The 17,942-nt window shown below is 40.0% G+C and overlaps 1 long non-coding RNA gene across 1 annotated transcript in view; it reads left to right on the top strand.

Annotated features, from left to right (window-relative positions):
- Nucleotides 1-17,942, top strand: part of LOC118573198 — a 26,828-nt gene extending 8,886 nt beyond the window's left edge. Inside the window, exons 3-4 of the long non-coding RNA XR_004943597.1 lie at nt 5,300-5,494; nt 17,361-17,942. This is a non-coding gene — a long non-coding RNA (uncharacterized LOC118573198). The remainder of the gene's footprint in view (nt 1-5,299; nt 5,495-17,360) is intronic.

Genomic DNA, 17,942 nt, shown 5'->3' with positions numbered 1-17,942 from the left:
TTCCCCCCGAACCTGTCCTGTGTTTCTGTCTGTCTCCTCTCTGCTATCTTTCTATCTAAGTTTCCTATTCTTCTCTCCTCCTTAATGGAAACCTTTAAAGGGTGGGAGCTGGCACCACAGATGTTACCCTGAACAGGGACTTGGATTCAAGGATCCCCACAGCATCTTTCCCACTGTCATAGTGCAGAGCAGAGGGGTTCTGTCTAATACTGCCTATCTCCTTAACAATTAGAGATGCTTTTGACCCCACGTGGTCTGTGATCTTAAACTAGCCATGCTCCTTTCTTCATCACGCTGCAGTCTCAGATCTGTTCTCACTGTAAACCTGCATAAGAGCTGTGATTAGTAACCATGACACCATCTGAATGCTGTCCTGTTCTGAAACTTTCTCTACCAAAACATTAGTACATTACTTTATAAATTGTGTGTGTGCATGTGTTAGGTGTATAGGCACAGTGCACACGTACCATGTTGATATGTGATGGCTTCTAGGAGTTTTTCCTTCTTCATACATCATAGGGATTGTACTCATGTTGCCAACCTTGTACAACCTTGCATTCATTGACTCGCTGAGCCATCTTTACATCCCTAGTCTGTCACTTTTCAGGTGAGCTTCACTCAGTTCTAGGGACACAGGCTGTGTCTGTGGCCAAAGGCTAACACAAATGCCTTGGAGCCCACATCCTAACACAGTTCTTGTGTATGTTATTCCCATTTTTAATTGAGTTGTCTGTTCTCTTGTTTCAGTTGAAGAGTTCTTAATTCTTTTGGATGCCAGTCCTTGAGCCGAAAGTATCTTGCAGAAACTTTTCTCCCAGTTGCAACTTCTTTAACTCCATTAGCATCTTTTGCAAAGTGGAAAGTTCTAACCCAACTGCCAGTCCGTCCTTTCTTTCTTCCATGTGTCATCTTTGGGTATTGTACCGAAAGGGCATCGCCAAGCCAAAGGTTTTATAGATTTGTTTTTTCCTAGTATCTTCCAAGAATTTTGTAATTTTGCATTTCAGATTTAAGCCTATGATAAATTCTGAGTTCATGTTTCTGAAATGTTTATGTCCCGTGTCAACATTTGCTCACATGACTGCACAGCCAGCTAGTCTAGATGCTCAACCATGTGTGAAAAAGGTGGATTTTGTCCCCTTGTACCGTCCTGTGCCTTTACCAAAGATCAGTCACTACATTGGTGTGGGCCTGTATCTCTGTTTTGTTCCATTGACCTAGTCAGTAGTCTTGTAACAATGTATTTATTTCTGCTTATTTGAGTTGGGTATTTATTCCTTGCAGCTGAAATAAATCACTCATTTATTTGAACACTGAAAAATCTCATTATATAAATTTAATAAACGAGGAAGTGTAGACTTAGCAAGGTTAAATCACATGTTCAAGATCATCTTACTAATAACTAACAGAGCCAGTATTTGAACCCAATCTGCTTGCATGTCTACATGTTACTGACTATGAAAGATGAAAAATGACCTTGTTCTTTCTTACCTGGACTGGCACTATTGTTGAAATAGTCTTCTCCTAATGATTGCCTTCTGTCATCCTGCAGCTCCTTCTAAATGAGATCTGTAGCCAGCATTTAATACCTAACGTGCATTGTCAGCTTTTTCCAGTGTTCTACTGTCTGCTCAGTGGGACTGCTCTCTAGTCTTCCATTTTATACAATCAGTATTGAAGCCTGAAGTAGTCCTCCAACCGGGGGCATCTTTAAGTATTGAAATTCCACTTGTTAGTCTTCTCAGTTGCCCTGTTTTTCTTGATCTTTTCTCAATTTTGTGCCCCCATTATAGCCTAAAACTGGAATGAAGCATTCTTTCCTAAAAACAAAATAAGAAACCCTGGCGTTCTTTAGGGGTGTATCCTATGCTTTCTGTTTTGGGTCTATGTATTTGTTTATCCAGACTCGACTCTCCTCAGTAGATACACCACATGGAACCTGGCTTTTATTTTTAAAAAAATGTTGATCATATAATATTTACACCCAAAATGTTTCTGAGTGTTGGAGTTTCAAAGACATAGCCACTACCTTACTAATAGCTTACAAGCTAGTGGGTGAGACCGGAGAGCAATGTCTTTCCCGGAGTTCCTCTTGTGCGGTGAGCCAGAACAGAGAGCACAGAATACTTGGTGCTGTTTGGATGTTGAAAGAGAAGGCTACAGGGCAGCCCGATCAGCAGTACTAGCAGGAAAGTCTAGGGGAGCGTCACAGGTTAGACTTCCAGAGTTTACCATTTTCAGTGTTGGGATCTGAAAACAGTTTAAAGGATGCAGCTGGAGAGGTAGGATGTAGCTGTGTCTTTGAGAAAGTTTTGCTAGCAGAGGAGTTTGTTGATTTTTTTTTTTTTTTTTTTTTTTGAGCTGAGGATCGAACCCAGGGCCTTGTGCTTGCTAGGCAAGCGCTCTACCACTGAGCTGAATCCCCAACCTGAGTTTGTTGATCTTAAGCAAGTAAGTTTCATAATGTCCAAAATAATTTTGTGATTGTTAGAGGTCCTGATGGGGCTGAATCCCCACTTCAGCAGTGGCTTTGCTGGACAGTGGGAGTGGCCTCGGCCAATCTTCCTGTGAGTGCCTCAGTTGCCAAGACACTGGATAGGCCAGGTCTGTGGAGACCTTAAGCATTAAAATGATTAAGTCTATTGTATCACCCTTCTCTGCTTCCCAGTGGTTCTCTGGGTTTCCCTATCTTCTTTCAATAAACTTCTTTTCTGTGCACTCAGTCAGAAGAGTTTGCATTGCAGATCTTAAGCAAGTAAATGTCATAATGTCTTGCTAACAGGGCTCCCACAGACATCAGAAGGCAGACCAGCTGGCAGCACGTAAAGGTGAGTCCGGTGATGCTGTTAGGGTCTGAATAAGCCAACAGGGAAAAATGATGCACTTGAAAGATGTTCAGGAGATCCAGTGTCTAAGAGAGTGTCTTCTTCATTTTGAAAAAGATGGATCGAGAGTGGTACACGGGTTTGTGTTCTCCTCAAAGTCACTGCTTTAGTAAAGAGACCAGGAGGGGAAGGAGAGAGATTACAGGTCAGTGAGTTCTTTTTAGCCATTTCAAATAAAATTGTCAAACACAAAGGAAGAATGGTGGGGTGTGTGTGGGGAGCAGTGAAGAGAGTGCTGACGTCATGCCCCATTGTTAGGGCAGAGAAAGAAGAAAAGCAGACTGGAGGTGGTCAGGGCTGGGGAAGCCAGAGAGTGGGAGGGAGTAGTGGAAGGGGGAGGGAGGGGGAGGGAGGGGAGAGGAGGGAGGGAGGGAGGGGAGAGGAGGGAGGGAGGGAGGGGAGAGGAGGGAGGGAGGGGGAGGGAGGGGAGGAGAGGAGGGAGGGAGGAAGGGAAAGGGGGGAGGGAGAGAGGGAGGGAAGGAGAGGGGGGAGGGAGAGAGGGAGGGGAGGGAGGGAGGGAGGGAGGGAAAGGGGGGAGGGAGAGGAGGGAGGGAGGAAGGGGAGAGGGGGGGGGGAGAGGAGGGAGGGAGGGAGGAAGGGAAAGGGGGGAGGGAGAGAGGGAGGAAAGGAGAGGGGGGAGGGAGGGGGAGAGAGAATAGAGCATTCCAGGAGAGCAAGGAGTGGAGGAGTGGGGAATAACAAGAAGAGAGTGTAGCTGAGCAAATCATGAAGGTTCTAAGGGAGCCATAGCTGGTGGGAAGGAAGGGCAGGAGGCTAGTATGCACTTGTATGAAAAGTGTAGCAGGTACTTGAGGCCTGCATGGTTGATAATGCCACCAATAGGACTTTGATATGTCCCTTCACCCAGAGGTACGGGAAAAGACTCCTTTTGGGAGATGGGAACCAGTTTCCCAAGTTCCTGAGGAATGCTGGCTTTTATCTACCTGCCAGAAATCCTTCTGTCTGGTCTAGCTTGAGCTCACTTGTACTTGTAGGGACTGCTGGTAAGAGCGAACAGGCCCACCAGCTCTATTAGTCGTTGAAGCTCAGCGCTTCTCAGACTGCCACGTTGGCATCACTCTTCCATCTTTTTGTTCCTTTTGTCTTCTTCTTGAGTTTGTCTTTTCCATTTTTTTTTTTAATTTTAAAGCAACAGTAGGCATCATATCTTACATCCTTCATGTATTGACTTATTCTGTTAACACCGTCTGTATTTGCTTGCTCCCATGGAAGGTCATTTAATCTGGTCTGTATTCTTCCACATGTGAACAGTAAGAACATTTTATATGTCCCCTTACATTCATATGACCTAGTGAAACATAGACCAGCTTATAGGTGTTGAGTTAACTGGGCCACAGGACATATGGTGAAGCATCCTTTGGAACGTGCTGTGAGGATGTTTCTGGATACGATTGTCATTTGTATTGAGAGGAACAGATTGATCTTCCTACTCTAGGTGGGTTTCATTCAGCCTTTTGAAGTGCTAAGTAGAAAAGGCCAGGAAAGGAGAATGTGTTCTCTGCCTGTGTTTGAGCTAGCACACTGGACTCACACCTTCAGACCTGGAGTTACTTGTCCTGACTCTCAGGCGTGACTGGGACTGCCAGATCTTCTTTACCTCACACATGGCCAAACACCGAGCTTGAGAAGTCTTGGCTTGCATGATTGTGTGAGCCAATTATTTATAATTCCAGCCCCCTCTTTTCCTCTCCATGTGTGTGTGTGTGTGTGTGTGTGTGTGTGTGTGTGTGTGTGTGTGTGTGTGTGTGTATTTTCATATGTACACATACATGTATATCCTATTAGTTTCTTTGGAAAATCCTAATATAAATGGCTATTGTTTTTATTAGTTCAGTAAATATGACCATAGTATGCCATGTAATTATTTCTGCTTTCTTTTCATATAGCTTATCTATATGCAATGTAATTTTTTAATTGATATTACATTAAATTCTGCTATTTGTACATTTTTTTTTACCTAATCAGAAGTTTATATTTATAAAAATAAATCATAATAACAACAGTAATGTTCCTTACTTACCATATGGAGAAATTCTGAATATTAAGTTTAGGTCTGTAAGTGCCCTTCTTGGCAGAGTGCTGCAGGCCTGTAATCCTAGACCTCAGGAGCTGGAGGTAGGGTGATTGAGTTCAAGTCCACTCTGGGCTACATAGTGAGTTTAAGGTAATCCTTGGAAATACAAGGAAATCTTGTCTCCACCCCCCACTCCCCGCAAAACAAAGCGAAACATTTCCAACAGGTTCTTTCAACACCAGATTTAGGAATTCATTATGTAATTTGATGATAACATAAAGCATATCTTCAAGATTTCAAATTCTCTGTAGCTGGGAATGCATCTACACGGCCACTTCCTGTATAAATCACTAGGACCCATCTTCTTTCTTACCAACAGCTATCTTGCCAAGAGAACCTCTGCTGCCAGAGGAAATCCAGGAGCTTCTGCCTTTTTATCAGAGGTTTGCATGCTGCCAGGAGAGAAGAGAAACCATCGCACTCTGATGCTAAGATTGAGAAATGTGCTTCTCAATGGAACTTACAATTTTCTGGAAACTGTGTCAAAAGATATGCATCTTAGGCACATCATGTAGTAAGTGGCTTCCTTCCTGTTCTCAGATTGTTTATGGTACTTCAATTACAAGTTCTAAGTGATGATAACTTACTCCTCCTCCTCCTCCTCCTCCTCCTCCTCCTCCCCTTCTCTGGTGCTGGTGGTAGTGGTGGTGGTGGTACCGGGACTAGAATTAGATACAAGGCTTTGTGTTTTCTAGGCAGGTTACCAGTGAGTTACATCTGCAGCCTACAGACTTCCAACAGTTTTTGAGGATTAAATTGAGGACTTCTTACATGTACCAATGCACCAACCAATGTGGAGCAGTCACTGAGAGAAGGACCATTTTTACTGCTGACATTGGTTAATGTTGATTGTAATGAGTCTTTCTCTGTACCACCAGCCAGCTCCCAAGTAATGACACAGAAAGTTCTATTAATTACGAAAGCTTGGCCTATAGCTTAGGCTTGTTTCTAACTAGCTCTTATAACTTACATTACCCTGTTTCTATTAAGCTATGTTTTGCTCATGGCTTTTTGCCTTTCTTTCATTCTATATGTCAGATTCCCTCTGTGTCTCATTGGTATCTCACTCGCCTAGCATCCTCCCCTGTGGATGTAACCATCTTGTTAAATAAGAAACACAGAGCCAGTTGCAGAGTTAAAAACCAAGAGGTCAGAGCAATAGCTGAGAGCTGAAAACCTTACTCTTCACTGCTTCTGATGTCTTTCCTCTCTTCCAGAGAGCTAATTCTGTGTGTCCTGTCTTTTTTATAGACTTTCTGTTCTGTTTTCTCATTGGTTGTAAACCCAGCCACATGACCTCCTCATCACTGCCTGTCTGTACAGACCTCCAGGTCTTAAAGGCGTGTGTCTGCCATGCTGGCTGTGTCCTTGAACACACAGAGATCTACCTAGCTCTGCCTGCCAAGTGCTGGGATTAAAGGTGTGCACCACCACCACCCAGCTTCTGCTCTGGCTTGCTCTGACCTCAAGGCAACTTTATTGACATACAAATAAAATCACATTTCAATACAAATAAAATATCACTATATTTCCCCTTTTCTATTTTAATAAAAAGGAAAAAATTTACAACAAATATAAGAAAAACTATATACAAAAGTACAATAACTATATATACCATATATACAAACAATAAATACCTAAACAATGTCTAGTCCATTTGCATTTGACAAATTCAGAGAAAATAATTCCATTATCTATCCTATTTTGGTAAGTCCAAAATGTACCTGATTCACTTTCTATCCTAACTTATATTACTAACGGAACTGTCTTATAACGTCTTTCAAATTTATACACTTACAGCTCTTAGTGAGTTTTTCTGAAATCCTTAACAAAGATAATTATAACTATAACTAACTGATCTTCAACTCCCTCAGAGACCCAAGAAGGAAATAATACTACCTAATAAAAAATAAAAACAGGAAGTGCATGCAAGCAACTTCCAAAAAAAAAAATGTGAGTTGACAGAAACAGCCAGCTGCCTGTACAGTCACCTGAGGTTTCTCCGCAGTGTTGGGACATCATCTTCAGCCTAACTTAGCATATCTGACAGACTCATTTGTGAACTAGGATGTATACAAGGTCAACAGTTTGACCTCACATTTGGTGAGAGCAGTCCATGTGCCAGAAACACCTGAATTCCATTAGTGTCATGTCATGATTCAGGATTTTAAATTCTGGAAATTATTGATGTTTTTTCAATTCAGCTGTCCATTTTTCTTGGCTCTGTATATATGGCTTCATCTCGGCATCCCATTCTTCTCCGAATCCCTTTATTAAATGCCAGTCTACTATTGAGAGGGGTGAGCTTAGTTATTCTTCAAGAATAACTGTTTCCTCTGCTGTTCCACTGCACATCAGAAGCCATTGGCCCACTCCCTGTTCAGCTGCCTTCAAAGAAAAGGGCGTGGTACCTTTTACAGATTGCAAAGGCCACTCACTTCAGGGATGGTGCCATATTGTCCTGGCTTCAGAAAATGCCTTTTGTTAAAGCCACAACCACACTTGTTTTGGCAAGAATCGGTAGTCCTTTGTTTCATGTCCTATCTGTCCTGTTTGTCAGCAGTTGATTCGAGGATACTTTGTTGTCCAGTGGCTAACTTTTTGCCACAATGAAAGTTAACTCCATATGCAGTTTCTTCAATGCCCATATTTTCTCTGAAGTAGATTGGTACTGCCAGGAGCCGACATGTATCATAGTCATAGCAAAAAAGAAAAATTCCTAAGTTATTAAAACATTTTAAATGCCATATTCTATAGATCTCTGAAGGGTTTGAAGATGACCTGTCTATCTAAAATATCTCTGTTCACGATCTTGAAAACACACCTAATATGACTACAAGTTCAATTGTAATGTCTAACCACTAATTTTCATTTCTATATATCCTAATAGTTGGTAATACTAACATTCAAGGATTAGCAAATTGCATTACCTTGTTAAATGAATGGTGTAAGTACAATATCTTGAGCAAGATTAGAAATATGTGTATGGCAATTGTACATTGTGTATATATATATAATTTGTATACAATATAAAACAATCCAATGTAAAGTATTAAAAACTAGTAATTGTCTTTTTCTCTCTCTTTTTTTTTAAATAAGCACCTTAAATCTAATCTCCTTTGCCTAGCCCTTTTCCTAACCCTTAACAACAACTTGTAACCAACCCTCCTAAATAATGAAAATTATCCCAGACCCAAAACCAATTAGAAGACCAAAAAACCACACACCCCACACCACCCTTTGGGAATGTGGGTGTCGTATTCTTAAAATTGCTTCCTGCTGGGTATGGGCAAAGGTATCTTTATTCTGAAAAGAAAAATTTGGGGTTAATTGTTATCCATAATGCTCAGGGTTTATCTCGTCCTTATTCAAGTAGTCTTTGAAACTGGATCATTTCAGCTAGTCATCTCAGAATTGCTCTAAGCACTTTATAGTCCAAAGCTGATCTGTAGATGATGTTTGTCAGCTTAGTGATATTATTTTCCACGTGGAATTGTCATTGTGGGGCCCCATCTTCTTCCTGGAGATTTCAGTTGAAGTTAGGCCTGGCCGTGATTTCCTGCAGAAAACTGATAAGAGACTTGAACATAAAGACATGTATAGGCAGCTAATTGAAGCCTTTTCTCTAGAACTAATTAGTACTCTATATGACCATTATTATCTTAACAGAGTTTAAAATATATATATATATATACATATATATATGTATATATATATATATATATATATATATATATTGTAAATTTTGATATAAAATTCATACTTTAAGAAAAGTTTAAAGAATCAGAATAGAATCCAAGAATTGAGATTAGTAATAGAATAGTCCCTAATTAATTTGGTTTTTCTCCTGTCCCAGGTCAGAAGATGGCTCTTTTTTCTGGTACGATACAGGGAGTTTGTATTTTCCTTTTAACAACATGCTTGAGTTTAAAGGAGGAGAGAGCCATTCTCCAACTCCAAAGTCAGCTTTAAATTTTAATTGAACTGGGACTACAAGAAGACCAATAGTGTTAATTTTTTAGAGAAGAGCAGAAACAAACATTTAGGAAGATTTATGAAATTTTGTAGATGATATACCAATAGGCCATTTTACTCTTTTTCCTGGGACAGATGATTTGTCCTTTTTCTTCAGTTGTCTCATTTGTCCAGTGTTCTTCAGATTCCTTAGCCTTCATTCTCCTAAAAGACAAGAACAAAACCCTTCCCCAAGACTAATTTTGGGGAGGTTCCCTTTTGACAAGTTACATCTGATTAAATGAAAAGGCATGTATTAATGGTATAAATTAGTTTAAACTGGATGGTCATGTTGGTTGATGAACTATCACCTCCTCTAATTAAGAGGTCTCTCTTGTTCAAATTGAACCTTTATCAATTTTGATGGTACCCACAGCTTATCTTGTCCTGCAGAAACAAAAGCAAAACCTCGTCCCCAACGTAACACATACCCTGGTTTCCATTCTGAGGTTAGCACATCCTTGAAGTATATAGGCTGATTTAATTCTGTAGTTTTTTCTATTAACCAATGTCTCTCTGCAGCTGTTGTTCCTTTCTCATTAGCATTGAGAAAATTCAAAGTTAATAGAGCATTGTGCGGTTTTGTTTCCCCTTTCTGTTTATTTATCATGTCCTTTAGAGTTATGTTGGATCTTTCTATAACTGCTTGGCCTGTAGGATTATATGGTATACCTGTAATATGCTTTATATTATAATAAGCAAAAAACTGTTTCATTTTAATAGAGACATATGCTGGAGCATTGTCAGTTTTAATTTGTGCAGGTATACCCATGATGGCCATAACTTCTAGCAAATGAGTGATTATAGAATCAGCTTTTTCAGAACTCAAAGCAGTCGCCCATTGAAATCCTGAATAAGTATCCATGGTATGGTGTACATATTTCAATTTTCCAAATTCCGCAAAGTGAAACACATCCATCTGCCAGATTTCATTCCTCTGAGTACCCTTTGGGTTACATCCTGCTGGTAATGGCATCTGATTGTAGAAGGAACAAGTAGGACATTTCTTTACAATTTCCTTGGCTTGTTGCCAAGTTATGGAAAAATATTTTTAAACCTTTACTATTCACATGATGTTTTTTATAAAATTTTACAAAATGAGGCCTCTAGCACATTTCCTATCAATAATTTATCAATCTCATCATTACCTTGTGCTAGAGGGCCTGGCAGACCAGTATGGGATCGGATGTGAGTTATATATAAAGGATGACTCCTTTACCTGATTGTATCTTGTAATTGAATAAATAGTGAAGTTAATTCTGAAGCATCAGGGATAAATTCTGCAGTCTCAATATGTAATACCACTCTTTCAGCATACTGAGAGTCAGTAACTATGTTGAGAGGTTCTGAAAAATCCACTAATACCAACAGAATAGCATACAATTCTGATTTTTGAACTGAATTATAAGGACTTTGAACCACTTTACTTAAATTTTCTGATTTGTAACCTGCCTTTCCTTGTTTGTTGGCATCTGTATAAAATGTCCGAACTCCAGATATGGGTTTTTCATGTACAATTTGAGGCAAGATCCAATCAGCTCTCTTTATAAGATCAATTCTATTGCTTTTGGGATATTTGCTGTTAATTTCTCCCAAAAAATTACTGCAAGCTCTTTACCAAGGTTCACTTTCTGTCCATAATTTTTCAATGTCCTCTTTAGTTAAAGGTACAACAATTTCTGCTGGGTCTATCCCTGCTAATTGACAAAGTCTCAATTTTCCTTTCAAAATTAAGTCAGAGATTTTTTTCCACATAAGTTTTTAATTTTTTATTTGGTTTATTTGGTAAAAATATCCATTCCAATGTAATATCTTCTCTCTGCATTAATATTCCTGCAGGAGAATGCCTAGAAGGCAAAATAACCAAAATGCAATCCAGCTTTGAATCAATATGATCCAGACGTCCTTCATGTACTTTCTTTTCTACCAAGGCCAATTCTTTCTCAGCTTCAGGTGATAATTCTCTTGGACTATTTAAGTCCTTGTCACCTTTTAAGGTTTTGAACAAATTATTCAGTTCATTTTTTACCCCAACAATAGTTCGTAGATGAGAAATGTCTCCAAATAATCTTTGAAAGTCATTAAGAGTCTGTAGTTGATCTCTCCTAGTTTTCACCTTTTTAGGTCTAATTTTTTGTAGCTTTATTTTATATCCTAAATAATTAATAGAATCTCCTCTTTATATCTTTTCAGGAGCAATTTGTAATCCCCAGCAAGGCAATATTTTCTTCTTCAAACATTCTCTCTAAAGTATCTGCATTTGAGTCAGCTAGTAAAATATCATCCATATAATGATAAATTATAGATTTAGGAAATTTTTTACAGATCACTTCCAAGGGCTATTGTACAAAATATTGGCACAAGGTTGGGCTATTCAACATTCCCTGTGGGAGGACTCTCCATTGAAATCTTCTAACCAGTTGAGAATTATTGTAAGTAGGCACCGTGAAAGAAAATCTTTCTTGTAGGGGTATTGAAAAGAAACAGTCTTTTAAATCGATAACTCTGAGAGGCCATCCTTTAGGTAACAGAGTAGGCAAAGGAATTCCAGATTGTAGAGAGCCCATTGGCTGAATTACTTTGTTAATTGCTCTAAGGTCTGTTACCATTCTCCATTTACCAGATTTCTTTTTAATAACAAATACAGGAGAATTCCATGGGCTAGTAGATTCTTCAATATGCCGAGCATTTAACTGTTCTTCTACCAGCTCTTCTAAAGCCTGGAGTTTCTCTGTTGTTAAAGGCCATTGATGAACCCATACAAGCTTGTCTGTTAACCATTTTAAAGGTAGAGCTGTTGGTGTCTTTGGAAGATCATCAGTTTTTGTGCCCTGTTCTTGTATAATATGGATGGCTGGTGTCCACTCATTAGAATAATACCTTCTAATATTTCTCTCAGAAACATGTGCTAGTTTATGATTTATTTCTGAGGTTGGAGGGATGTTAATCTGAGTATTCCATTGTTGTAACAGGTCTTGTTCATAGCTATGTTAGCCACATATGGTTTTAATCTGCCTCTCTGTCCTTCTGGGCCTATACATTCAAGCCATCTTGCACTATGTTTCACTTGAGATAATGTTCCAATTCCTAACAGTTGAACTGAAGAGGCCAAGATGGATGCCAAAATTCTGGTGCAATTATGGTCACATCAGCACCTGTGTCTACCAGACCAGACAACAAAACACCATTTATTTTTATTGTTAATTTTGGTCTTTGTTCATTTATAGAAGTTTGCCAAAAAAATTTTCTTTATGGTTTCTCCTGAATTTTCTGTTCTCTCTGTCTCAATTGTTCCATTACTCTGAGTAGCCTGGTTTATTCCAATAGGCATTTGGTCATTTAACTGCTCTGAGTAGGGGTCTCCTCTACGATTGCAGGAAAGGTCTGTACTGGATTCACTGTAGGGGCCTGCCTGAGGCCCCTCTGGGAGTTTCCCAAAGACTGAGGCAAAGTATTACCTTGTCTGTCCCTTGTTGATCTACATTCATTGGTCCAATGTCTTCCCTTACCACACCTTCTGCATACTCCCGAAGGAAGGGGCATCCTGTTGCCATTGTTCCTTGAAGAAACATTGTTTCTAGAAGTGCCCTGTTTACAGTCCCTTTTCAAATGTCCTTGCTTTCCACATCCAAAACATCTGACATTCCTCAAACCTCTTGAAATTGCTTCTCCTACCCACATATTACCATGATCATGAGCCTCAACATTAACCGTGTCTCTAATCCAACTTTCCAAGGGTGCAGATCTCGCCTTTAACGGCCTGATTATTCTCTTGCATGCTTCATTTGCATTCTCAAAAGCCAAAGATTCAATTATTATCTGGCTAGCTTCTGAATTTGGAACCATTCTCTTTACTGCTGAAGTCAGTCTTTGTAAGAAATCTGTGAAAGATTCTTTTGGGCCCTGTATAACCTTTGTAAATGACTCAGTTTTCTTTCCTGGTTCCTCAACTCTGTCCCATGCATTCAAGGCTGCCATTTGACATAGAATTAGAGTTTGCATATCATATAAACATTGTGTTTGTACTGCAGCATATTGGCCTTCTCCAACAAGCTGATCCTGGAAGGCTTGTATATCTTTATCCCTACATTGTTTTGCTATGTTTTTAGCTTCCTCTTTGAACCACATTTGCCACTGGAGCTGCTGTCCGGGTTCCAGAACAGCCTGCGCCAGCTCCCGCCAGTCCTGTGGTATTATCCTATTATAGGTTGACCAGGAGTTTAATATTTGCTTTACATATGGGGAATGCATGCCATAATATACTATTGCCTCCTTAAACCTTCGTAAGTCTAACATTTCAACTGGAGTCCAAATATTTTGTGTAGTCATTTGACCAGATTGCTGTTGTATGGTTACCAGATAAATTAAGGGTGATTGTGTGAAAACAGGCTTTCTTTCTGTAACCTTATAATCCAATCCTGAAACAACTTCACTGTTAATTTCTTCTGTCTGAATCTGAATTTCTCTATAATTCATTTTAACAGGTTTAACAAGTTTTTCTAAAATTTTTATCCTGGCACTTAAATTGACTATCTTTTTAAATAGTAAAATAAGGATAAGAAGAATAATAATGTACATAATTCGATCAACATTAATCTTCTCATATAGTTGTTCCATTATCAGACTGCCTAAAATTTCAAACAAAGCCCAATTTTCTTCCAATGTACACATAAAACCCATTTTTTTTTAATGTGGAAAAAAACTCTCTTTTAAATAGTTTCCTTTAAAATATCTGATATAAATGACTTACCAATTCTGTGTAGAACAGTAGAAATCCGAGGGAATTTCAAAACAGCTACCTAGCGTCTGAGGTGGGAATCCAGAGAGAGAGAGAGAGAGAGAGAGAGAGAGAGAGAGCGAGCAAGAAAGCATAGCCACGTTTTCCTGCTTGAGCCGAGTCGAGACTGGGCTCTGGCTTCCTTAAACTCTAACCAACCACGTGCGCTGGCGTTTCAGCCAAAAGCAGCCTATCTGCAGTTGCGTGTAGCTACTGCAATTAGCAGCAGCTCCCGCAGGCCTGAGTTGTTCGTAGCACCGGCTTTTTAAGCAAGTAACTCCAGCTGCGGCTGTAACCGCTTGTAGCTAAGGTAGGTTGGGCCTGAGTCCTAATCCGAGCTAGGCCCAAGCTAGGCCTGAGCTAGGGAGCCAGGCCCGCCCAGGCGGGAAGCCAGACCTACTGCCAAGCCAAGCGGTTTTTTTAAATGAATTCTTTCCACGTTGGGCACCAAATGTAGATGTAACTGTCTTGTTAAATAAGAAACACAGAGCCAGTTGCAGAGTTAAAAACCAAGAGATCAGAGCAATAGTTGAGAGCTGAAAACCTTACTCTTCACTGCTTCTGCTGTCTATCCTCTCTGCCAGAGAGCTAATTCTGTGTGTCCTGTCTTTTTTATAGACTTTCTGTTCTGTTTTCTCATTGGTTGTAAACCCAGCCACATGACCTCCTCATCACTGCCTGTCTGTACAGACCTCCAGGTCTTCTATGGTTGGTATTGAGATTAAAGGCGTGTGTCTCCATGCTGGCTGTATCCTTGAACACACAGAGATCTACCTAGCTCTGCCTGCCAAGTGCTGGGATTAAAGGTGTGCACCACCACCACCCAGCTTCTGCTCTGGCTTGCTCTGACCTCAAGGCAACTTTATTGACATACAAATAAAATCACATTTCATTACAAATAAAATATCACTATACTCCCCAGTTCTTCTCTTCTCTCCCACCCCACAAGAACCACTTATCTCTCCTGCTTAGCTATTGGCCATTCAGCTTTTTACTCCACCAGTCACAGCAACACATCTTCACACAATGCACAAATATCCCACAACAGTTGATGTGTCGTGGCAAGATTCTGAAGAGCGGACCTGTTTAGTTGACTTTATGACTGCATTTAAATTTTCTCACAGATAGCACATGTCTAGTTTCCTCTCCCAGAGCTGATGCATCCACACTGCTCTCCAGTGCACTGTTTGGTATCCTGATGCTTTTGAATGAATTGGAGATGGGGAAATAGAAATTAGAGTTCTTGCAAAACTAACAATATTAGGAAAGGAAATGGCCTGGATATGAATCTTGTCCTCTGTTTCACCAACAAAATGACCTGGGACTTAGTTTTCTCATGGTTAAAATCATTGCAATATCTGTTTTGTAACTATCAAAAACTGTAAAGCAATAATGTTTAATATATACTCTTAAGGAAATGTAATTCTTTCTTGTCATGAGCATCTTAACTTTTTCTAGTATCTAAGGTTTTAAAAATGTGTTTTTCTTTGTTTAGGAATCTTTTTTTTTTAACCATGCATAATGTGATAGTTAATTGTCAACTTGATAGAATCTAACACAGCAGGGTGGGAAGTTGGGGGAGCCTTGGGGTGGTAGCTGTTATATTGACTTTGTTGAGGTGGAAAGCCCCACCCACTGTGGGTGGTACCATTTCCTGGCTTGGCCCCTGGACTGTGTGGAGGAAGGCATTTGTGACTCCATCTTTGCTGCGTGTGGAGCAGCTGCCTTAGCCTCCCCACCATAGAGGACTGTACCTCGAACTGTGAGCAATACTAAATACTGTCGTCCAGAAACTGCTTTTGTCAAGGGGTTTAATCACAGCATCGAAAAAAGGACGTAAGAGACACACTGTGTGTTGCTTCCTTAAGGAGAACCCTAAAAATACTTTCAGCCTCTTAAGCAAGGATGCAGATCTGTGTCCTCAGCTTCACCTGCAGAGGTGATTTGGATGGTAATAGCTTAAGGGAGGCAGACCGCTAAAAATCCAGTTTGTATTGTAGGCACCTGATAGGGCAGAATTCCCAATGCAGGGGTGGCTTTGCTGGACAGTGGGAGTGGCCTCAGCTATACTTAGTGTGAGTTGCATCAGTAATGACAGCGATGCTCACTAGGCCAGGTCTATGGAGACTTTTAAGCATTAAAATGACTAAGCCTATTGTATCACACTTCTCTGGCTTCCCAGTGATTCTCTAGGTTTCCCTATATTTTTAAAATAAACCTCTTTTCTGTGCCTTCAGTCAAAATAGGTTCTGTTATGTGTAACAGGCTAAGAAATTATCATTTGAAAAAAGTATATATTGAAAGAAAACAAACCCTAGTAGAAATTATATGTAATATTAAAATGTTTCCCAAGTTTCTTTTTCCTCTAGTGGTGTTAGGAGCCAGAGACACCTAAACTTTAATGTTTCCTATGAATCTAAAAATGTCCAAAATAAATTGTCTAAAAACAAAAAAATTAATCCCTGGATATTGATTCTGCACAAAAGTCCCAGGTGAGTTTATCAAGTCAAAGCCAGAATAAAAATAAATCAGGCATTATATAGCATATTAAATTTCTGGAGCTCAGCTCAGCTCCCTTAACCTCTCAGGACCGGCAGCAGTGTGGGGCTCTCACTCACTGCAGTGGGAAATAACAAAGCAAGAGGAAAATTGCCGTGGCGAAATGAAGCACATCACCACATTTCCATCTACTGCATTATACTTCACGAGTCTCCTAGGAGCCAGAAAAACACAGGGAAAGCTTTAAAAGTGGATCCAGATGTCAGCTATCAGCAGCGCAGTACTTTAATTATCCGAAAACAAAAGAATAGCTCCTTAGGTACGTTCCAGGCAGGTGTTCCTTCCCAGACAAGAGAAGAGCTGAAGGAACAGCAGAGGCATCCTGTCTACCTCAGTCTAAGAAGAGACGACCTGAGGGGCCTGGAAAATTCATCACTATTAGAAAGCTGCAAATACTATTCTGTGCTGCGGAATAAGTGGTTAATATTAATTACTCCACTTTGCAGATGGGAAAACTGAGTGCCTTTTGTCGTCATAATTTCTAACCCAGTGTTGTTGGTTTTTTGACAACTTCACTGTGCAATGAATTTATTTTACAAGATCCTTTAAGCTATATGTAGAATAGGATTGCTTTTGAACAATTGTACATTATAATATAGTCTATTTTCACTGAGGGAATTAAAAATATAAATACAGGAAACTTTACACTGTATTTACCAAATCCTGATGTTTTTTCAACAGATTTTTAAATTGGGCCCATTATTAGGCTTTATAGAATCTGTGAGCCCCAGAAACTGAGCTAAAAATGACTGCATTTTCAGAATGAGAATCCACTTACTGGTTAGCATATTCTCAAGGGTCTACCACTAAACATGTAAGCCATTTGGATTTCACATTTGTGACTGGAAGATTAACATTTATTATTACCTACAAGTTACAACCTGAGAAGGTAGCCTTTGCCTAATGTGCTAAATGGGTCTGAACAAGTAGTAATTTCCAAAATTTGTGTTGGCATCTGTACAATCTTGCAAAATTATAGAGTGTTAGGAAGTTATTTTCTTTTTTTCTCAAGAGCTTGCTTTTTGTTTAGGTTTTGGTGTGTGTTTCTGTGAAGAGTGGAGGTGGTGGACAAGAAGAATGGAGGTGTTGGTGGAGATTTAGCACAACTCGTGAAGTGTCCACGGGAAGCTGCACGGTCGGGGCAGTGGTGTGCGGATGAAAATTAAAACCCAGATTTACTTGACAGCAAATACGGAAACAGTCAGTCAGGAGCTGAAGAAGGAAGCAAGAGGCCCGGAAGTAAAGAATGTCTGTGAGAGGGAATTCTGGGACCCTCTGACTTGAGGGTAGAAGAACGTAACTAGCAAGACAGGAAGAAACTGGGGAGATATCTCTGTGGTGAAAAATACATAGGTGTGTATTGTTTGATGAATCACACCGTCATTCAACAATTTTCTGATATAAAGCATTATGGACCAGATGCCTTATGGACAAGGACTAACCTGTGGCCCAAAGACTTCAGACCACAGTCCAGGAGAGGAGCATCCAGAGTTGCAGGGAGGGATGCTTGTGTGTGAAACAGTTCAAAGTGGTAGTCAAATGGGGCTTTAGTACAGAAGAAGATGGGTTGTCACTCTGCAAACCAGGAGAGAAGGGATGATGCACAAGAGGG

The sequence above is a fragment of the Onychomys torridus genome, chromosome 23 (genome assembly GCF_903995425.1).
Source record: "Onychomys torridus chromosome 23, mOncTor1.1, whole genome shotgun sequence".
NCBI classification, from domain to species: domain Eukaryota; kingdom Metazoa; phylum Chordata; class Mammalia; order Rodentia; family Cricetidae; genus Onychomys; species Onychomys torridus.
This window is presented reverse-complemented; position numbering and strand designations above follow the sequence as displayed.